We start from the raw sequence: 17,346 nt of genomic DNA on the forward strand, positions 1-17,346 counted from the left end.
CCGCGTACCGCAAAAACAAACAAAAAACCAAAAAACAGTGCTTCATCGGAGCTTCAGATATATAGATTTAAATAACCAATTAAGAAAAAAAAAAGACCTGTAAACGTTTGAATTTTTACTGAATGATTCCTTGTATGGCAAATGCTGCTGCTCGGTGACGTAGCGCGCCCTGCACCATGTGGGTTCTGGGGCGTCAAAGATGACTAAGACACGGACTCTCAGCTGGAGGGATGGGTGGCAGGGTGAGGGGGGATGTGCAGTGAGAGGGGTCTGGAGCAGAGAGAGGGCCGCCTCATTTTCTGTGTCCGTGGCTCTCGGAAGGAGCGTCCTTGAGCTGAGTCCTGCATGGTGACCAGCAGAGCACGCCCTTTCACACCATCCCCCGGCAAGGGGAGCAGCACCTTGGAGGCTCGAGGCATGTGACGTGAGCCAGTGACTGTCAGGCCCAGGCTGAGCATCGAGACCTCGGCATCCCAGTTCCCAGGCCGGAGAGGCTGGCCAGAGGGTGACTGTGGCGGTGACGGCGGGTCCTCACCGCGGGTAGCCCTGTGCGCCCTGAGTGCGGGGTTGAGAACCTTCCACCTTCCCTGCAAATGATGGGGGTCATGGCCTATCACTTCGGCCATGGTCGTGGCTGAAGGTGGAGTCAAGAATGGCCCTGGGGCTTCCGTTTGTGGCTGGGGGAGATAGGATGCCATTCGTGGACACGGAAGGACAGAGCCCTAAGGAGTCCAAATTGCAGTGGGTTCCGTGCTCTCCCTCCCAACCTGTTGTTCCCTGAGTTCACCCTAGACCCCCATGGGGTGAGTTTTCTGCGTTCTGTACCCCTTGCCTTTCCCTCACCGCCCCAAGAAGGCCTCCTCCAGCTGTCTCGTGTGCCAAGCACCAGCTGAGCTGCTGCAGAGATTCAGGAAACAAAGATCTTGAGGGCTAATTTCTTTCACATATTAAATGTACATTTTTCTGCCTTATGTCAGCTTGAAGCAGTCGCTAAGGGCAGTCAGGCTCCATAACGTGGTCTTCAGCTAAATGCGAAGATCGTGTTATTGAAACAAGATCTTTCTAGCTGACGGTACTCCAAATGCACGCTTTGGTGCCTGTTAAATCTAGTTATGGTTTCCTGATTCCCACCCCCACCCCTACCTCTATCCCACCATCCACCGGAACATTAGAAGGAACTTGTAAAATGAGGACACTGTTAAGAAAGGAAGACGGCATCCAACATTTGTTTGTTTACCTATCTGTTGTTGAAAATGATCAAGATCGATGTCAGAAGCATGTGTTCAAATGTACGCTTACATGACCACAGAGGTTGTATCATCCAACTTGTTTTCTCTTCTGAAAGGCTAAGTAATAAAAAGCAGTCTCTTCATTTGACACGAAAAGGGAAAAGGAGGAGAAATTGGGAAGTAATGTATTCAATTATAGGAGTCTTTTGCCAAGACCGTATTGATTTCATGTTTTGACAATTTCAGTCAAGCTTTAGTGGCAAAAAGATTCAGAAACAGGTCAGATCAAACGTGTGTCCCCCCTGCCCGTCCCCCACTCCTGGATCTTTTACGTGCCTGACAAAAATACTCAGGTCTTCGCTAGGAAGGGGCTCTGTCTTTGGGGTCTGTTCATATTGCCAGGCCCCAGACCAGAGCTTGGAGGACAGTGCAGGTGAGAGAAGAGAGAAGAGTCTGCAGAGACCCTGGCAATCCCCCCAAAACCTGCAGACGCTGTAGCTGCCGTGCAGCGAGGAGGCTGACCTGGAGCCCCACACACCTTGCCGTGTATACTCCTCTCTACTGAACTTCCTCTCGCTATTTCTATGCCCTCTGAATCCAATTGCATTCCACCCCTTCCCCTGGAATCTACCTCGACTCCCAGCATCTGTGAGGGAGGGTCCTTCATGTGCTCATTGGCCCTGACCACTGGGCTGGGTGCCAGGCAGATCACAGTCCTACCCTGGTCAGAGCAGCGTGGCAAGGGCTCCGATGGATGGATGTGCCCACTTGGCAGGAGGGAGACCAGAGCGGGGAACCTGGGGGAGGGAGAGCTGTCGGTGGGGGAGGTGGAGAGAAGGAGACGTGCACATCTCTGAAGCAGCGGAGGGAGTGCTCTGAGATTGGACAGTGCCGGTTGGAGGGGAGCCTTTGAATGCACGCTGATGGAGAACCTGCTCCCATCACCGTAGGGGAGGATGCTTTCTCTCCTGCTGTGGCCCAGGCTGTCTGTGGGGGAGCCCTCTGTGTGAACAGCGAGGGCCGAGGGAAGGGGGCCAGGTCTGTACTCGCACAGCTTTGTTGGCAGCTGGGGACAAGGCACGCCCTGGCAGACCAGATACGTCTGTGTTTCAGATCTAGGCACAGTTACTGGACTTGCCTGGGACTCACCCTAAAACCAGAATGTCTTCACCATCCACGGCCAGCGCTGCGGAGCATGTGGGTGTGTTGGGGAGGTCCCCAATGCTGGGCACCTTCATACTATCATAGCAGCCATCGTTCTCACGGTGTGTTTCTGTGGGAATCCCAGCCTTGCACCCAGGTGACTCATCTCCCCACACAAGGGCTCTTCCACCCCCTCAGCCCTGCAATGCTACCACCTGCCACCTTCTGAGGGAAGGGGGGATTCTGGTGCAGTGAGCCTAGTGCAGAGCTGGGGCCCAGCAAGGGTCTCGGGGTAGGGTGGGGTGCTAGACCCAAGGGCCCTGGGTTCAAATTCTGACCCAGGCTCTGAGAAGAGCATGAACCTCACGGCTGGCCCCTCCCCTCAGGTCCCCAAAGCCAGGACACAGCCCTCTCTGGGGCATCTTGAGAACATTTACTTCTCCTCATAGGAAACAAGGTGGAACAGTGGACATAAGGGTGCCCCCCTGTGTCCTTTCTCATATATCTATACACACACACATATATATACTTTGCGTATATAGTAGGATGTTGGCTGAGATTTATTTAACTGTCTCTCCTGGAATTGTGGCTCAGGTTTAAAGCTTAGGGTAAAGGTATCAAGAATCCCATATTCCCAGTTTAGGAAGCCACCAGTGAGCTGACAGCTGGTGGACCCAACCACCCTGCTTTCTTTGAGAAGCTAGTGGGAGACAAACCAGTACCTGCCCATTGGTACAGGAAGAGGGCGGCAGGATTTGGGAGAGGGCAGAGTTCAGGGAGAGAGGCTACAGGTGGCGGGAAGGGGGTCCTCTGCTCAAAGCCACCCAGAGGGAACCAAGCTTAATCTGGAAACAAACCTGAAGAGAAAAGGGAGAAATAACATGGTGGGAAAACATGTAATGAAAGAGGGACAGAGAGGTCAGGAGAAAAGACAGCTCAAACGACACAGGAAAAAAAGACAGAAATGCAGACATAGAAATATGATAGGCGAGAAAAACAAAAACCCAGCAAAATAGAAAAAAATACAGAAAGGTAGAAAACTCCAGAAACATTAAAAATATAGACAAGGGAAAAGTGATGAAGTAAGGTTACCAAAAAAGAGAGAAAGGAGTCGTTTCGGGAGAGAAATACAGAAAGATGAAAAAAAGATATTAAAAAATACTGGAAGGCAGAAAAATATATATGGACCACACCCCCACACCCCCCCATACACAAAGACAAGACAGAAAGTCAAACAGGAGGAGAGGCCAGAAGGTGGAGGTGTGGGCTGAGTAGGTGAGGAGTGGCCTCGTGCTCTGGCCACACCAAGGGTGCCGTCAGAGAGAGATGCAGACCGGACCCAGGGAGACCCCAGCCTCCCCAGCCAGGGCTGAGTAGGAAGCACACGGGCTACAGAGGGATCTACAGCAAAAACAGAGGTGAAGCCAGGTGAGCATGTGCTGGAGGTGGGGTAGGTCTGGCAAAGCCAGGCCACAGGCTCTACCTACTACAGAGAAGGAAAGGGAGAGAGAAAAGAAGGAGAAGAAAAAGACTCTGTGGCCTGGATGATTTGGGGTGTACCATTTCCATTACTTTATGAGTTGATCATCTGCTGGGCAGGTACAGGGTTTACTCCCTCCTGGACAAGGGCTCACAAGTCTAGGGGGTGGGCTGCTAAGGACACTGGGAGCAGCTGTCCTGAGGGAGAAAAGTGGAAACTGAGGACAAAATCATTGCTTGACCTACTTCGTATAAATTGTTTAAGTAACTGCATATTGTATTGTTCTCCATATTGGATAGGCATAATTTAAGACACGTGGTACCTGAAGTGTGTCGTAGAATCTGATATCCAAGCTCAGCGAATGTGTATCGTTATTGGTCAGAACTGGACTCCTTTTTTCCACCTGATTCTACCCTCTATCCACAGTAAGATTAAAAGGAAGAGGGTAGATTTAAGAGTGAGGACCGAAAACAAATTCAAAGGACATAGCAAATGGATTTGGGGCTGAGTACCAAGGGAGGAAAGGTTTAAACGCTGCCAAAACAGGAGCCTAGGGCCTCCAATCAAGATGGCGGAGTAGAAGGATGTGGAACTCACCTTTGCCCAAAAATACATCTGCAAATGGAACAATTCTCACAGAATACCTATTGAACACTAGCAGGAGACCTCAGACATCTGAAAGGACAAGAAAGGTCTTCACATGGCTGAGTAGGATTGGTTAATAAAAGACCTGAACTAATTTTAAAAAAAGACAGAAGCCCAAAGAATGCATAAGGCAGGCACTGTGAGTCCACGGCTAAAGCTGGGCCCCTGCTCTTGCTATCTTTCCCTTCTGCCCTCCTGTTGTGAGTTGAATTGTGTACCCCTCCACTCCAAAAGATAGGTTCAGTCCTAACCCCCAGTATCTATAAAAGGGACCTTATTTGGAAATAGGGTCTTGCAGACGTAACCAAGTTAAAATGAGGTCATAGTGAAGTAGGGTAGGCCTTACTCCAATATGACTGGTGTCCTTACAGGAAAAGGAGAGACCTAGAGACACAGAGGAGAATGGTTTGTGAAGATGGAGGCAGATATTAGATATTCAAGTCATTTGTCCACAAGCCAAGGAATGCAAAGGTTGCTGGCAACCACCAGAAGCTAGGAGAGGCAAGGAAGGATTCTCCCCTAGAGCCTTTGGGGTGAGCATGGCCCTGCCCATACCTAGATTTTGGACTTCTAGCCTCTCGAACTGTCAGAGAATAAGTGTCTGTTGTTTTAAGTCATCAAGATGGTGGTGATTTGTCACAGCACCTCTAGGGAACTAATACAACTCCTTAGTGTGGCTTTTAACTGTTCTTACACCTACAAGATGGCTGAGTTCCAAGCAGGAAACTAGAAAAAGGACAAAGAGAAGAGGGCACATGCCAGCTCAGGCTCTCTTTTATCAGGAAAACAGTTTTCACAGAAGCATCACCCAGTAAACCTCTGCTTACTTTCATTGGCCGTGTGGGTCCCACATCTAACCCTGGTTGCAAAGGAGTCTGGAGAGGTGAGCATTTTAAAAATGTCAGCTTTTTACTTTATGTATATATAAATATAATTATAAATATATTATTATAATATATTTGATTTTTATATATTAAAATTCACCAATTGCAAGTGTTTTATCAATGAGCTTTGACGAACACATATGGTCCTATAATCAGCACCACAATAGAACATTTCCATCACCCCAAAAACATTTCTTTGTGCCCCTTTTCGTCTCATCCTTTCCCCTGACTCTGACTCCTGGAAAACATTGATTTTCCATTTGCTGTAGGTTTGCCTTTTTTATAATATAATATAAATGGAATAGCATAGTGCATAGTCTCTTATATCTGGCTTCTGTCACTTAACAAAATGCTTTTGAGGTCCATCCAAGTCGTTGGGTGTTCCTTTTTAATGTGGGGTACTGTTCCTTGGTACAGATGCAGTACAATTTGTTTATCCATTAACCAGTTGGTGGATATGTGGATTGATTCCAGTTTTGCTAGTATGAACAAAGCTTCTATGAACATTCTCGTGCAAGTCTTTGTATGGACATATGTTTTTATTTATCTTTTGTAAATATCTAGGAGTGGAATGGTTGGGTTCATAGTAGGTATATGTTTAATTCTATAAGAAACTGTCAAACTGCTTTCCAAAGTGGCTGAACCACTTGCATTCCCAACAGCCATAACTTTTAGTTGCCCTGCATCCTCAGTATTTAACATTGCCTGTCTTACTCATTTTAGCCATTCTAGTGGGTGAAGAGTGGTATTTCATTGTGGTCTTGATTTGCATTTCTCATATCTTTTTCATGTGTTTATTTGCCATTCGTTTGTATTGTTTGGTGAAGTGTCTGTTCAAATTTCTCGCCTGTTTGTTTAACTGGATTTTGTTTTCTTACTATTGAATTGTAAGTTGTCTTTATAAATTCTGTATGGAAGCCCTTTATTATATATGTGATTCACAAATATTTTCTTTTAATCCATTACCCATGTTTTCATTTTCTTAACAGTGTCAGAAAGAGCAGAATTTTAATTTTGGTGAAATTCAACCTTTTTGTGTCATATGTCATGAAATCTTCGGCTAACCCAACGTCACTAGAATTTTCTCACATAGTTTCTTCCAGAAGTTTTGTAGATTTATCTCTTACATTTAGGTTCATGATCGACTTGGCGTTAACTTTTGTATATGGTGTGAAGTAAGGGTGAGATTCATTTGTTTGTTTTTGCATGTGGCTATTCAGTTGTTCTAGCACCTTTTGGTGAAAAGACTGTTTTCTCCCCATTCAGTTACCTTGGTAACTTTGCTGAAAATCAGTTGACCATGCATGTGTGGCTCTATTTCTGGACTCTCTACTTTTTTCCAGTCATCTACATTTCATTCTTATCCCAACACCATACTGTTGTGTTTACTGTCGCATTATAGTAAGTGTTGAAATCAGTTAGTGAGTCGTCCACCTTTTTTTTTTTTTCCTCAAAATTGTTTTGACCATTCTAAGTCCTCTGTATTTCCATATGTTTTACAATCAGCTTCTCAATTTCTACAAAAATATCTGCTAGGATTTTGATTGGCGTTGTGTTGAATCTGTAGATCAAGGTGAGAAGAAATGATGTCTTAGCAATATGGAGTTCTCTGACCCTCAAGCACCGTATATCTCTCCCTTTATTTAGGTGCTCCCTTTAAATTTCCTTCTGCAACACTTTTTTCACTTTTCATGTACAGATATTGCAAGTACTTTGTGAAAGGTGTCCTTAAGTATGTCATATGTTTGATGTTACTGCAACAGCATTGAAATTTCAAGTTCCCATTGTTCATTTCTAGAATACAGAAATACAGTTGACTTTTGTATATCAGAGTCTTGTATCTCTGATTTTGCTTAATTGGCTTATTAGTCCTGGTAGCTTTATTATATATTCCTTAGGATTTTCTACATAAAACATCACGTCTTTTTATATGAAGAGTGTCTTACTCATTTCCAAATTTTAGGCCTTTAATTTCTTTTTCTTGCTTTATTGCTGTGGCCAGGGACCCCCAGTACAATGTTGAATAGAAGTGGAGATAATGGACAGCCTCATCTTCTTCCTGATCTTAGGGGGAAAGCACTCAGTCTTTGACTATTAAACATGACGTTAGCTGAGGATTTTTTGTAGATCCTCTGTAGGGAGTTAAGTGTTTTTAACTGGGTATATTGCTACCCAAAGCTATTTGGGGTGTTTCTAGGAAAGAAAAAGGGGGAATGGATATGGGCATCCACCAAAGATGAGGCAGCAGGGGTTTCTTTATGAGTTCAGCTCTGTCTTAGCTGTATGATGACTTATTAGGAACCAAGCATTTATTTCCCTTAGAGGCTTTAAGTGTGGGGTGTGGTTCACATCAAACCTGACCAGGTGTGACAGTACATCTTTATACACTGTGTATTGGGGAAGGACAGGTGTTGCCCAGGGAACCAACTCCCCATGAGTCCATTGGGAGGCAGTGTATCCTGTGATTAGGAACGTGGGCTCAGAAAGCTGGGTACCCAGTCCAAACCCAGCTCTGCAGCCTTGGGCAAGACTCCTCAACCTTTCTGTGTCACAGTTTTCTACCTGCAAAATGAAGACAATAAAAGATATCAATAATGCTTACCTGCGGGGCTTCTGAAAGCTAAATGAGCAAATGCAATTAAAGGGCTTAGAACAGTGTCCGTTACCTGGTGCATTTTAAGAAGGGTTTGTTTTGCATAAGGCTAATTTACGCACAAGTTTTCGGGAGCAGCTCTACCACTTGAAGTAAACAACAACGTGTCACTGTTAAAATCCTTTCTTCTGAAACCTCATGTTAAGATTTTGTAACGTTGGAGGGCTAGATGTTTGATTTCTGTTGTTTCACAATGTTTTTGTGCAGTAAGTAAATTTAAACTCTCTATGCATTGCAAAGGCCATTGTCAGTGGGGTTACAGTTGCGGACAGTGACACTCTGTCATTGGCACTGAGTCTACACTTGAGGCTGAACCAGAGTCTGATCTTCTGGTCGGCTCGCTTTGACCACTTGATCATGGGATGGAGTGTGCCCCACACACACCTCTCAAAGGCCTCCCTGCCTAGGCACGTGGACCACTGTATAGCCCTCAGTTGGCTTCAGCCTATCACTTCCGGCCAATCAACTAACTCAAGGGACCAGAGGCTTCTCAGTCAGTTGCTTTCCTGGGCACCTGCCCTCGTAAAGTTGCCTTCCTGTCGACACATTCCAAGTCCTGGGTGCTGTCGAGTCGGGGGTGACTCGTGCCCGGCTTTCTATCTGGGAAGTGGCCAGTGCCAGGGGCCGCTTGCCAGCAAGGATGAGGCTACACTGAGCCTTCTTGAGTGGGTCCTGCAGCAGCACAGTGATGTTGACATGTAAGGAAAAGCACCCAGGAGCTGGCTGGCAGGCCTTCAAGGGGCCTTTCCCCTTAACTTGAACTTGCTTTTTACTTCTGCCTCATCCTGTCGGAGGGGTTAAGCCACAGCCAGTTTTGCAGAAGTCCCTCTGCAAGCTTTTCCCATGTGATGTCCCTTCCTCAAGCAGGGTTCCATGTGGTCCGGCCAGTTTTCTGTCCCTGCTTTTCTCTTGATCAGTCCCGTGAAAACTTACTTTACACGTTGACTTAAAAAAATCTAAAAGTGTCCGCAATTCTACCTGGACACATCCACATTATAGTTGATCCTTCCTCTCTCCTTTCCATGCAATGGTGGGGAGCAGCCGATCCAGGTTTAGGAGAGCCTGTCCCCTGGGCTTCAGCATGGATTTCCTGGCATTTTCCTCTGCAGTGTGATGGGAGCGTTTCAGGACCATGAGTGTGTTTGGACAGCTGTTGTCCTCGCCTCTGCCAGAGATGTTCTGTGGGCTGTTCCTTTGAGAATCGCCTATCTCCACTGTGTCTTTTCCGTTGTAATTGTGACACCAATGCAGGGAGCAAAACAGACATTATCCTCTCCCTCCACTGTCATGAGATGCCCCAGTTTTAGGTGGGGACCCCGAGGCACATGTGACATGGTCCTCTGAGCTGTGCCTTGCCGCCCCAGGTAATCGTGCTAAATTATACATGGGTAGAGGCTTTCTGTGCTGCCAGTTTTTCCACTGGAGCACAAAGCTCTCTGTTACAGGAGGATTTTTACAAAGAAGTCCGTCCTCCAGGCTCTGGAAGAACTGGGGAGCTGGGGAAGGCAGGTGACCTTCCAACCAGAGGACTCGGGGTATGAGTTGGAAGCAAATGGGAAGCAGATACAGAGAGTCTAACTTTCTCCTTGAGTGTTATTTCTTTGAGCAGAGAGAACCGCTGAAAGTTTAAATACCAAGCTGTTCAGTTTGCTTCGAGGGGGAGGGTGCTGTCCCCCACCCTAGGCAGGGAGGCCTTTGAGAGGTGTGTATGGGACACATTCCGTCCCATGATCAAGTGGTCAAAGCGAGCCGACCAGAAGATCAGACTCTGGTTCAGCCTCCAAGGGTAGACTCAGTGCCAACTACAGAGTGTCACTGCCCTTCTCTACGGGGGGAAAACAAAGGCAAGAAGAAACAAAAGAAAGAGTGCCACATTTCACACTCCGCTCTGGTCAGATAAGAATCTGCCTTCCCGAAATGACTGTAACTGCCAGCTTTGTGATTCGGCACCTTTTTCTCTTTTCTGTGTATTTTCTTCATTCTTATTTTATTCCAGTTATATTTCTTCACTTCCCTCTGATTACAAAACAAAATAAAGCAAACGACTTCCTTTATTAGAGTCACTGAAAGACCGTCTTACACAGAGTAGAGCTGAAAAAAAGCCACTCGTTACATGAATAAATGACATAAATGTCCGGTGAGTCTCATTTCCATCCTGATGCTCATTCCCCACACATGTCAGATACGGCCACTGCCAGATGCCAGTACTGCAGATGTGACAGGCATTCAAGAAACAATTTGATGAGAATTCGTAAGATCTACTCTCTTAGCAACTTTCAAATATACAAGCAGTTATATTATTAACTATAGTCCCTGTGCTTTCATCTCAAGAAAAAAAAATGTTTGTAACTATGGTGAACGGATGTGAACTAGACTTATGGTGGTGATCATTTTGCAATATACACAAATATTGAATCATTATGTTGTACACCTGAAACTAACATACTGCTATTGTCAGCTATATCTAAATTTAAAAAAAAACATTTTTAATGGCTCAGAAGTGAAATAATTTGTCCTAACCACAAAGGTGGATTGTAACGGGGCTGTAGTTTCAACTTTTATCTCTCAAGCCCCAAAGTCCATGTGGTCTTTCAATGACAAGATTCCGCTAAGAATCTGTCCATAACATTTCTATAATGAAAATCAAAAGGAATGTTGTTATGGACTGAACGACTGTGTCCCCGCCCCCAAATTCATGTGTTGAAGCCCTCATTCCCAATGTGATGGCATTTGGAGATGGGGCCTTTGAGAGGTCATTAGGATTAGATTAGGTCATGAGGGCGGGAACTTCATGACGGGATGAGTTTCCTTATAAAAAGAGAGAGAGAGAGCGCACCCTCGCTCTGCCATGTGAAAAGAGAAAAAAGGCAGCCTTCTGCAAGCCAGGAAGAGTTTCACCGGAACCTGACCGTGCTGGCACCCTGATATTGGACGTCCAGCCTCCAGAACTGTCAGGAAATGAATTTCAAGCAAAAGCTCTTAAGCAAGAGTTTTAAGAAAAAAGAAAAAGAAAGGAAGAGAAAAAAGAAAAGAAAGAATTTGAAAACGTGGCAGTACCTGAGTACAGTGGGGGCAGGGGGAAGGGAAGGTGGGTCGGTTTTGTTGCAGATGAGATTTAAGTAGTTCGTTCTGGTACTTAGAGTTCTCCAGGCATGGAGTGACCTGATTAAAAACCGTCCCACGTTCTGTGTCCCTCGCCTTCGAATTGTTTCTTCGATGCCTGTCAGAGCTCAAGAATTGGCAGCTGCTGGTGGCCATGCTTGGTATGTGTGAAGAATTCATAGAGACACATAAACTGGACTCACAGTATGTTTATGGCATTTCTCCATCTAACGGATAGCTTCTGGGGGTGATAGAGGCCAGCCTAGAGTTAAGTCTTGCGTGCAACATATCCCCGCTTACTGGTTGTACTGAAATGTGCATTATCTGCCATCTGCCTTGCTAGGAAGTTCGATTCTCTCAGAATATCATCAGCGGTTATATTTCTTCTGTCAATTTGGCAGGTGACGAGCAAGAGGGAGGACTTTTTCAGTGCCTGGAACTCGTGTCTTCACCACGTCACCTGCCTGTCTCTGGCACACATTCACAGAGGTCAGTGGGCTCTTGTCAAATATTTGGGATTGAGTGACTTCTGGGTTATCTGGGACTCGGACTCTGCAGAGAAAGGACAGTCCCCGCTCTGCTCTCAGCCCTTGTGTTGAATTTAGGGTCCCCAGATAATGCCCAGCGTGCTAGGAACACTGACCAAACGACACCCACAAAACCTAACGTTAAGCTCGCTAGGAGCCAGCTGGCAAAATGTTGGCTCCTTAGCAGTGGCTCTCTGCCCAGTGGAGACTGTCATTCCCAAATAAACAAACAGGACGGGGGTGGGTAAAGTGAGGGTGTTTTAATGGGATCACTGCCTGAAGAAGTTCAAGTACCGAAACTACTCAAACCTAACCCCCAAGTTAGCAAGGACGAGTACCACTTTTCAAAGCTATGGGTTCTCAACCGGAGGGGATCGCGCCCTCCAGGGGACGTTTGGTGACAGTTAGAGACATTTTTGGTTGTTGCATCTGAGCCAGGGGTTGCTCGTGGGTAGGGGCCGGGGACACCACACCAGTCAGCACCCTCCCCCTCGAAGCAAAGAGCAATCCAGTCCAAAGCATCAGCGTGCTGAGGGTGAGGAGGTGTGAATGTTCATTTTGGCCTCAAAACACCAAAATCACGTAAAGTCAGATGAGACACTGAAAACAGAGTGAGATCCGTGAAGATACGGCAAATTAGTCTTGAAATTATTGTTTAACCTCGAGGGTCATTTGTTTATTCATCCCTGTATGCCCTTCTCCGTGGCGGGAAAGTGTGATAAGAGGAAGGCGCTCTCTGCGTTTTTGCTGTGTGGAGTTTTCCATCACACCAGGGGCACTGCTGGCTCCCAGAAGGCAGGACTAGGTTTTGGTCGCCACCTCAGCTCCGGGGCCAGGCTGCTGGTCCTGTTGCATCCCTGGGCGCTGTCTCGGGGCTGGAATTCCTTGATGGGCTCTGCTGAGAGTCAAGACGTCAATCCCAGAGTGCCTGTCTCCTGCCCCCCAGCTGGGCACCCTCCCTCAGCAACCAGGCAGCTCGGGAGGGGCAAAGTGCCACGTTATTAATGGCTGTGGGAGTGCCCAGGACCGCCGCTCAGAGCCGACAAGAGCTGGATTGGAGTGAGTAGTTTCGGTATAGACGGAGCCAGGCCTCTCCCCTCCCTCTGAGCGCGGTCCAGTGCTTGGGACCCTGGTGAGCCTCATGGCGTGGGGCTCAAGAGTTAGGACCGGAATAAGGATGCTCAGGTGGGTGTGCACGCGCTCAGGTGAACTTGCCAAGAGCACAGGCTCTTCACGGGGTCCGGGAGGCCGCCAGGGGCACCACCCCCAGGGCCGGCCTTTAAACACGGTGACCACCCCCTGTGATAACGATGGCCTCCCCGACACCCCAGACTCTGATTTCTATCTTCTGCTCCCTGGGGCAGAGGAAGGAGGGGAAGGAGAGGGTCCGAGAAGGTAAAGGAAAAGGGCAAAACGTTCCCTCCCCTGTGGGTCGGTAAGGTACAGGATTGGGTTCCTTGGTTTGCAGATGCAGGAGTTTGAATCTGCCTGTACACCCACCGTATATGAGGCTCCGGGCAGTTGCCGCTCCTTAATCAAACTCAAGAGGGTCAGATACAGAAACCAGAAGGCCAGTTCATCCATCACAAACCCAAACCCAACTGCTGAGTCCCCGCACATGCTCCATCCTCTCTGTGGGGACATCTCCACGTGGGATTCGGTTATCATCAGAAGGTGCCGAGGCTGGACCATCTGGACAGCTCTTTGGGGCGAAGGAGCCGGATCTGAGCTCCACGCTGACCTGCCTGCCGCAGACTCCGGAACCCATGGGGGCTCGCTTCCTGGACAGTCTTGATGCTCTCAGCACCTACCTCACCCCTAGGAAATTTAGGTAAACCTCCCCTCCTCTGTCAGTGGGTCATTTTTCCAGATTTGTTGATCAGGCTGAAACTTATCCGGGATATGAAATAATGCTCAAGACACCCTTATGGAAGGCGAGTATGTCCCAGGTCTTCTCCTCCACTCTGTGTACCTTTATGGCTCAGTTCTCCAGGGTGCTGTGGCCCCAGCACCTGGGCTCCTCCCTCTGGGATCCCGTGTACTCACCAGATCTTGCCCTTCCTGGGACACAAGGATGAACCCTGTGGACTCCAGGTCTCACCTTCATTTAAAAAATGTAGACAGGGCTTCCCTGGTGGCGCAGTGGTTGAGAGTCCGCCTGCCGATGCAGGAGACACGGGTTCGTGCCCCGGTCCGGGAAGATCCCACATGCCGCGGAGCGGCTGGGCCTGTGAGCCATGGCCGCTGAGCCTGCGCATCCGGAGCCTGTGCCCCGCAACGGGAGAGGCCACCGCAGTGAGAGGCCCGTGTACCGCAAAAAAAAAAAAAAAAAAATGTAGACAATGTGATATTTACCGCGGGGTGGGGCGGGCGGGCATTGAGCAGATACTTGAATGCCCTTACCGTAGCACCTGACCCATGGTTAGTGTTCAATAAAACTTTTTTTTATTACTGTTAATTACTAATCTACAAAAACCTTAGTTCCCATAACCAAAGTGGAACATTTAGATCCTTTTGCTTGAGAGGAAGAAACAGAGAAAGATTAAACAGGTTAGGTTCCAATGTATGAAGTCTTAACACCAGGAAGAAATGTCAAGGATTTGATGTTGCCACAGCACCAAAGAAATCCAGATTGATTCTGAATCTTTTATTGGTTAATAACCATGGCAAGCAAGAGTGATGATTTTTAGGAAATTGGCCTCCAGTTCCATGACAGATGAAGAGGATTTGGCCGTAGAAAGTCACAGAAGAAAAATCACAAGAATAACAAGAAAAATAATAGGACTCAGTGACAGCCTCTAGAAATCCTAGGAATATTTTGAAATAGAGAAATCCATCCATAATGAGGAGGTCTGTAAGGATACAGAAGGGGTTCTAATGGTAGGAATGCCCTAAACACACTACCCAGGAAAAATTTCGTCAGCCTGTCATTACGTTCAAATAGCACGCACCACCACCACCATCCCCCGCCCCTGCCCCGGGAAGAGGTCTCCAGGGGCCGGGAGAGGAGGCAGAGGAGCCCATCTGTCTTCGTTGACTGGACCCAGATGTTGCCTTTGGAGACTTTTGAAGGAATCACACAAAGCGGGAAGGGAAAGATCGGGCTGCGAAAGCACAGACCTGAGCGTCGTCACCCCAGATGAAAATGAACTCCACATCTAGCCATTTTGATAAGGAACAAACGGGAAAAAAAGCCTTCTGGCATCAGTTTCCATTTGTCACCTGAAGACTCGGGAAACCATGTTGGAAATAAAAATGTTAAGCCGTCTCTAGTGGTTTCTAAAGTGGGATGTAACCATTACGATGATAAATGATTACTTTTCTCTGATACACATTTTTATCTTGCCCTAGAAATAGCAGTGCTGAAGCATGGTACTGTCTGAACCCCTAAGGGCGTACCAATTCCTAAACCAAAAAAGAGACACTAAGCACTTTTATTAAATGAATTACATCCGGCATTCTCCAGCTCTATGCAGAATTATCTCTTGGTTTTCTTTCTCAAAGCTTCTGAGTAGCTCTCATTATGCTTCAAGAAGTCCCTTTTCTGGTTCTTAATAAAGTGACCACGAGTTTAGGAGGTTTGCATTAAGCGCAGGTTGTAACTATAATTGGAATATATAAGTAGTGTGGATTTCTGCCTATTGGGGGATTAATTTCAGACTCGTCTCAAGGATGTATTTGCTTCCAAACAAGACGTCCTTTTTGAATAAAAATGTGACCACATGCATTATTAAAGCGTTATTTCTGCATTTTACCCGTGAGTCCTTTTTCCAGTATTCATGGGATCAGCAGTTTCCTCCTCATTGTTAATGTGGCTATTCTTTATGCAAATTACATTCACCTTGATTTAGCTTTAGCTTTGGCGTTCATCTTCCAGGAAATTACGGGAATACACTTATCACCTCCTCGAATGCACATTGCTTCATATGCAAGCGCAGAAAAATTAAACGCCACAACTTCATCCCAAAGTCCGGTGTGAGTTTAGGAACTTGTCATCCCCTTACACTTAACTGCAGAAGTCCCTCCAAACCCTGAGTCCTCCCAGCTTGAAGGGCACACATGACCTCTGGGGTGGAACTAAAAGTCAAAAGTCAGCACACGTCGTTCTTTGGATAACGGTTTCTGCCATATTCTGCTGTGACCGCTAGAGATGGAGGTCTGGCGGGTGGGGGAGCGGGGTGAACACCAGAGGTGCTCCCTTGGCTGTGACAGCCCGTGTGCCTTCCTCTCCCATCAGCATCCTCTGCTGGGCCCAGGAGTTTGAGAGCGGTCCCAGCGAGCCCGGAGGGCTCCCTCTGATGGAGGGAGGAGCTGGGGTACCCCTGCCCTGCTCCTGACCTTCCTCTTTGGCACTCATTAAATATGTGGATGCTGGAAGCAGGCGAGGGGATCTGGAGAGCCAAGGCTGGGCAGGTAACGATTTGCTGCTAGGTCCCAACAGACCAGCATCTTGGAGGCTCCGACAATGGAGAAGAGAAGGACCGTTTCTGGCCTCGTTTTCTCTGTCCTTCTCACGTTGTGGGGGGGGGTGGGGTGGGGTGGGGAGGCACGTCTCAGACCCATGGTTCCTGAGAGCACAGGGGGCAACTGGGAGTTGATGGGTCCACGTCAGAGGACGCGGTGGCTGGGAGAGGCCCCCGTGGATGTCGTGCACACTCTGTGGGACTCTCTGGGTCCCTAATGCCAGAGTCCGGGACAATAGAGAGGCTCCCTCTGGGAACCCCAGGAGGTGGCACCACGTGAGGAGGAGAGAACGTGAGAACCGGCACAGTATTAGGAGGGAGAGAGGAAGAGAGTGGATGCACCTTGATGGAGACTGTTTGGAGTAGGAACGGGGGTACTCTGCTCACATAAATGATGGCTCTTAAAAAGAAGAATTTATTTAGCTGAACCTGAGCATGGAAGCCCAGAAACCCTGCACAGAGCGTGCAACCTTGCCACATCGGATTTAAACTTTATGCCTCATCAGCAAATAGACACAGGAAGTTCTAAAACGCCGACGCCCAACTTTGGACCACATTCCGAGCCTTCCCCGTTCTGGGAGAGCAGGGGTGAGGGGGCGTGGCTCCCGGGCTCCAGCGAGTGGAGGAAGATCTCTTCTGCGACATCACGCAGGCTGCCCCCTTCATCATGACGCGGGGTTTCCTTCCCTGAAGCCCCAGGCCACGCAGGTGCACTTGAGGTCTGTGTCAGCCAGACCCGAGGACCCCCAAGTGCTGCCTTCTCAAGAAGCGCTGTCACGCGACCCTCGCCAGAGCCCCCGGGCACCCCGCCCACCCCAGCCCCCCGGGAGTGTGTCACCTAGGAGGTCCCGAGAGAGCTCTGGTAACTCACTCTTCTTTGCTGGAGGTGACGACTTATGAGATGGTTTTATGACAGATGACCTGGAAGATTCTGTCGCACTCGGAAGAGGGAGACGAGGAAAAAGCCACGTCAGACTCTTGGAGGATATATGTTTTGCGGAGGCCCGTGGGGGACAGAATTTAGCCGCCGTACTTGGACCCAGACCCTAATAAATGTCACTTACCTTCCGGGCCCCGGGATATTGGCTGACTGGACTGATGGCCTCCGTCACCGCCTATTCGGTGCCGAGCGCCTGGACCCCGTCACTTCTTCAGTCTCCAGAACAACCTCACACAGCCCCTTGAGGAAACTCAGCTCAGGGGTGAACAGTCACCTCAGC

General features: G+C 48.0%; 1 protein-coding gene across 3 annotated transcripts in view; it reads left to right on the plus strand.

The window, feature by feature from the left end:
• The window catches only part of LOC136792066 (acyl-coenzyme A oxidase-like protein), a 192,979-nt gene that overhangs the window by 97,581 nt on the left and 78,052 nt on the right, over window positions 1-17,346 (plus strand). For 2 of the 3 annotated variants that reach the window (XR_010835229.1, XR_010835230.1), the window contains exon 1: window positions 11,543-11,625. The gene's annotated coding sequence lies outside the window, so the exon portion shown is untranslated. Of the gene's footprint in view, window positions 1-11,537; window positions 11,626-17,346 lie in introns of those variants that run through there. The other variant, XR_010835227.1, reaches the window with a different exon arrangement.

The sequence above is a fragment of the Kogia breviceps genome, chromosome 11 (genome assembly GCF_026419965.1).
Source record: "Kogia breviceps isolate mKogBre1 chromosome 11, mKogBre1 haplotype 1, whole genome shotgun sequence".
Classification (NCBI taxonomy): Eukaryota; Metazoa; Chordata; class Mammalia; order Artiodactyla; family Physeteridae; genus Kogia; species Kogia breviceps.